The sequence below is a fragment of the Primulina eburnea genome, chromosome 2 (genome assembly GCF_022965805.1).
Source record: "Primulina eburnea isolate SZY01 chromosome 2, ASM2296580v1, whole genome shotgun sequence".
In the NCBI taxonomy this organism is placed as follows: Eukaryota; Viridiplantae; Streptophyta; class Magnoliopsida; order Lamiales; family Gesneriaceae; genus Primulina; species Primulina eburnea.
In genome coordinates, this window is record NC_133102.1 from 21,871,325 (window position 1) to 21,877,024 (window position 5,700).

Below are 5,700 nucleotides of genomic sequence, written 5' to 3' on the forward strand. Positions count from 1 at the left end.
CGAGTTTCAGTGGATGAAATAAACTTAGACATCATTTGTTCCAAGTTGGACTTTTCTTCTCTAGGAGGATCGGATCTATACATCGGTTGTTTTCCATATTGTTGTCCTCCTTGCGGTCTATTCTGACTGTTTTGACCGCCCCACGAGAAGTTGGGATGTTGCCTCCACCCAGGATTGTATGTGTTCGAATAAGGGTCATTCCTTGGGTGGTTTTGGACTCCCACTTGATTCACCGGTGCCTCATTTTGCACATAGAAGGGATTTTCATCTTGACAGTCTTTCACATAGTTCTCTCCTCCACACTTTTCACAGAATATCTCTTGAAGACGCATAGCCGTGCCACCCACATTCAAGCCGTCTATTTTCCTGTTTAAAGCGTCAAGTTGTGCAGTAATAGCAGAAAAATCAGTTACCTGGTGAACTCCTGCACTTCTCCGCTGGTTGTTCCTGTCAGACTGAGGATGATAGCTGCTAGCAGCCATTTCCTCTAACAATTCATATCCTTCCTCCGCGGTCTTTCTCAACAGGTTTCCACAAGCAGCCGCATCTATCATAGTACGGTTAGGAGTAAGCAAACCATAATAAAATGTTTAAACGACTAACCCAAGTGGTAACTCGTGATGTGGGCATCTTCGTAGTAGATCCTTGAAACGCTCCCATGCCTCATATAGAGATTCCTGATCGAATTGAGCAAATGTTGTAATGTCTGCCCACAGCTTCATGGTTTTTTATGGAGGAAAGTATTTGATAAGAAACGCTTTCGCCATGTCCTCCCATGTGGTGATTGAACCTACAGGCAAACAATTCAACCATGCTTTATCTTTATCACGTAAAGAGAAATGAAATAAACGAAACCTAACAGCATCATCAGAAACTCCATTGAATTTAAAAGTATCGTAAATCTCAAGAAAATCCGTGATGTGGGTGTTTGGGTCATCTACTGCAGTTCCTCCGAATTGGACTGTGTTCTGAATCATCTGGATTATAGCTGGCTTGATTTCAAAGTGATTTGCCCGCACAATAGGCCTCACAATGCTAGGGCGTGCACCATCCAAAGAAGGCTGGGCATACTCTAACATTTGTATGCGGCGTGGCATCTCAATATGTCTCTCTTCACGGCGCTCCTCCTCATGCTCTTGCTCGTGCCTCTCCATCAGTTCTTCAGTCTTTGCTGCTGTCTTCTCCTGCGAAAAGTTCTTTCAATTTCAGGGTCGAACTCAAGCTCCACGTCAAGTGACTTTGGCATGCACTAGACAAGATACCTGGAATAAAATATGGAGTGTCAGCTCAAGAATAATAAGACAATGCTAAAGCGAATAACTAAAAATAAAATTGTAGATTAACAGTCCCCGGCAACGGCGCCAAAAACTTGGTCGAGCAAAACTTGCACAGTTAAATCCCCAATAAGATATTATTTTGTATGCTCAAAAATTGATCGCAAGTGCACGATGTCAAGTTATAATATAGTGTACGTGAGTACGAGTATCGTTCCACTGAAGACTGTGTTTAACAATTATTATTTTCAGTTATTGAACATTTAGCAACGAAAAGTGATTTGATTGTTTTATCACTACTAAAATCAGATAAGAATGCAAATAAAGAGATTTAAAATCAAGTACTGAGATATAATGTCTAAAATGGTTGAGTAAAATTCAATGAAAAATGGATTTGTTGGGAATCTCGGTTCACCTACCCCTCGTTAATTTATTAATTCGTTCGATCGTGGTCTACGCTTCCGACAGGATTTCCTAATCTATTGAACACACTCTCTCGAGCTATGCCAAACTAATTCCACTCAATGAAGTAATGAAATATCTTTAATTATTTATCACGAGCGAATCGCATTTCGATCTATAAAATCCCCTAGTTTTCGACCCTTAGGACTATGACTATCGGCATGTATCCAATTTCATATATCTATGTAAATTGTAGATCCGCGAATTCTACTACTCGATCCTATCACTCGTTATTCTCTCGAACTCACTCGTGATACGAAAACGTTGTTAAAGTTAGCTACGCTTCAATGACACGATAAAACATTAGTAAAATCAAGTAAAACGCACAACCGAAATGTAAATTAATTCAACTCAACGTTCGGGGTAGGATCCCCTTTAATCCCAACAAATAATAAAATTTAGCTACTAGAATTCATAATTAAAATAAGCAAAACAATGTTTAGAAGATAACAACTAAGTTAGAAATACTAGAATTGACGAAAAACATGAAGAACGGTGCCCGGAAAGCTTCGAATCTTCAATCCAAGCGTGAATTCCTCTCCCAAGCTTGCGGCGGCTGAAGAATGATGTCTGAATGAGCCCCCAAAAATCGTCCATCATCCTTCCATATCAACCACACCTCCAAAATAAGGTAGAGAATCGCGTACAATATTTTCCAAAAATAGGTGGCGCTCGGGCGGTAGAAAAGTACCGCTCGAGCGCCACACTTTCTGTATTCTCCCTGGGCTTGTGCGGCATTCGCGCTCGGGCGGTAGAAATACACCGCTCGAGCGCCGACTGTTCTGTCTTCGGATGCATCTTCTCGCGCCTGGGCGGTAGAAAATTACCGCCCGAGCGCCACACTTTCTGTCTGATTCTTCTTGCTAGTCATCTTTCGCGCCCGGGCGGTATAAAACTACCACTCGGGCGCCGCCTATTCTGTCTGATTCTTCTTGGCTTCTACATTTTCGCACTGATTTTCGTTTTCCGACCATTTTTCCTGCAAATTCATCACATACAAGTGAGACATGAGAAAATGCAAACGATTACTCTAAAATGAACAAAATGTAAAAGAAATGCATGCATGCACAATGCAAACACAACTAAACCAATGCAATAAACACGTAAAAACACCACCTATCAGTGCTCATTTCATTAGAGGCCTTCGAGCAGAGATCCGGAGGGATATCAACATGTCGAAAGCTGTGACATTCAAAGAGATTGTGGCCAAGGCTTTGTTGGCCGAGCAAGATGAGAAAGACATTGCTAAAGAGAGACAAGCGAGGCAGCAGGCCATTGCTCAGAGAGGCCAGGGTTCGAATCAAAGAGGAAAAGATAGTTTCAAAGTAAAAGGCAAGTTAGAGCCGAGTCCTAAACCACCGGCAGTTCCATTTGATCCCGAGAAGCCTTTGTGTCCCATGTGCAGTAGACATCATTCGGGAGAGTGCAGATTTGGTACTCATACTTGTTATCGATGTGGCACTGCAGGTCATATTGCCAAAGACTGTCCAAGAGGAGCGAGTAAAGAGAAGGTGCAGGGTCGCATCTTTACCATGACGAAGGAAGGTATAAACCATGATTCTTCTGTGATCTGTAGCACTATTTTAATTTCAGGCAGAGTAGCTACGACATTGATTGATACAGGTGCTACCCATTCTTTTATGTCTGAACTATTTTTGAGATCTTTGGGTATAGTTCCTTCTGTTATTCCCCTCCAGTTTAATGTCGTTTTGCCTTCGGGGGATGTATTGTGCCCGACGTCTATTGTGTATGCGTGCTCTGTTCAAATTGATGAGCGAGTGGATTATGCTGATTTGATTGTTATCCCGATGGTCGCATTTGATATTATACTTGGCATGGATTGTCTATCAACCTATCGTGCAGTGATTGATTGCGTTGCTAAGACGGTGAAATTTGCAGATGATGGCAATAGGGAAGGTATGCTCGCCAGCGCAGGTACTTCGCTGGTCCTTCCTTTTATTTCGTGTCTTGAGGCTAAGAAGTTGCAGTTTAGAGGTTGTGATGGGTTTCTGGCTTCGATTATTGATGTTGATAGAATGGTTAAATTGAATATTGATGATATTGATGTTGTGAGGGAGTTCTCTGATGTATTTGAGGATGATGTGATGGGTTTGCCACCGGACAGAGATGTAGAGTTTGTGATTGATCTAGTTCCAGGTACGGTTCCTATTTCTAAGGCTCCGCATAGAATGGCCCCTACAGAGATGAAAGAGTTGAAGACTCAGTTGCAAGATCTTTTGGATAAAGGTTTCATTCGGCCAAGTTCTTCGCCTTGGGGAGCTCCGGTTCTTTTCGTCAAGAAGAAAGATGGGTCTTTGCGGCTTTGCATTGACTATAGAGAGATCAACAAAGTGACTATCGAGAATAAATATCCGTTCCCACGGATAAATGACTTGTTTGATCAACTGCATGGGGCTACCGTATTTTCGAAGATTGATCTGCGATCTGGCTATTATCAGTTGAAGGTTAGGGAGTCTAATATCCCTAAGATGGCGTTTCGGACCAGGTACGGTCATTATGAATTTCTTGTGATGTCTTTGGTCTGACCAATGCTCCTTCAGTCTTCAAGGACCTGATGAACCGGGTGTTCAAGACGTATTTGGATAGCTTCGTCATTGTTTTCATCGACGACATTTTGATCTATTCCAAGACCAGAGAGCTTCATGCAGAGCACATTAGAGTTGTCCTTCAGTTGCTGAGAGAGAAGAGGTTGTATGCTAAGTTGAAGAAATGTGAGTTCTGGTTGGAGCAGATTTCTTTCTTAGGCCATGTTGTTTCGAAGGATGGTATAGTTGTTGATCCAACGAAGATTGAGGCGATTCAGAAATGGTCTATCCCTACCACTGTATCAGAGGTACGCAGTTTTCTTGGTTTGGCGGGTTATTATCGTCGTTTCATTTCAGACTTTTCCAGGATTGCCCTGCCGTTAACCAATTTGACGAGGAAGACTGTGAAGTTTGAGTGGTCCAATGATGCCAAAGTGGATTCCAAGAGTTGAAAGATAAGTTGACTACAGCTCCGGTACTTGCATTGCCAAGTGGTTCAGAGGATTTTGTTGTTTTTACCGATTCGTCGAAGAAGGGTCTTGGTGCAGTGCTGATGCAACGTGGGAAAGTTATAGCCTATGCTTCTTGCCAGTTGAAGGACTACGAGAAGAATTATCCTACGCATGATTTGGAGCTGACAGCTGTGGTTTTCGCCCTGAAAATCTGGAGAAATTATTTTTGTGACGAAAAGTGTGAAATTTTTACGGACCACAAGAGTTTGAAGTATTTGTTCTCTCAGAAGGAGCTCAATATGCGACAGAGACGGTGGTTAGAGCTTGTCAAAGACTATGATGTGACGATCAATTACCACCCAGGGAAAGCGAATGTTGTAGCGGATGCTTTGAGCCGTAAGTCGAGTTCTTCTTTGAGTTCGATGATTCAGCAGCCGTTGTTGTTAGACTTGCAGAGAGAGGAGATAGCTTTGGTAGTTCCAGTAACCATTGCTCGCTTTTCAGCGTTGGTCATTCGGGCTACATTGACGGACAGGATCCGTATAGAGCAAGCCATCGATTCACAGTTGATAGAGTTGAGAGCTAGAGCAGAGGAGAGAGGTAATTCAGAGTTTGGGTTGAATGGAGATGGTTTGGTGACATTCAGAGGCCGTATATGTATTCCTGTTGGTGATGATATTCGACGAGACGTCTTGACAGAGGCGCATACTGTGGGGACCCGGGCTCTAATTCTTTTTCTTGGGATTAAATGGATCATTAATATAAAAAGTGGGTCTAATTTTCGCTTTTTACATTAACTCAAATGTAACTAAACAACATCAGTTCTTTATTTATTTTACAACATACAAACATAATATACATGTCTTGTTTTACTACATTCAACCAACTAGTGTTTAAACAAACCACTATCTACAAGCAGTACAAAGCGAGTAAAACACTAGTCCTCTGCTGCGCCCGTAGTCTCCA

At 42.2% G+C, this 5,700-nt stretch overlaps 1 non-coding gene across 1 annotated transcript; it reads left to right on the forward strand.

The window, feature by feature from the left end:
* Nucleotides 1–612: 612 nt before the first annotated feature.
* Nucleotides 613–718, forward strand: LOC140824944 (small nucleolar RNA R71). The gene has a single exon (XR_012116556.1). It is a non-coding gene; the product is annotated as a small nucleolar RNA R71 (small nucleolar RNA).
* Nucleotides 719–5,700: the final 4,982 nt, after the last annotated feature.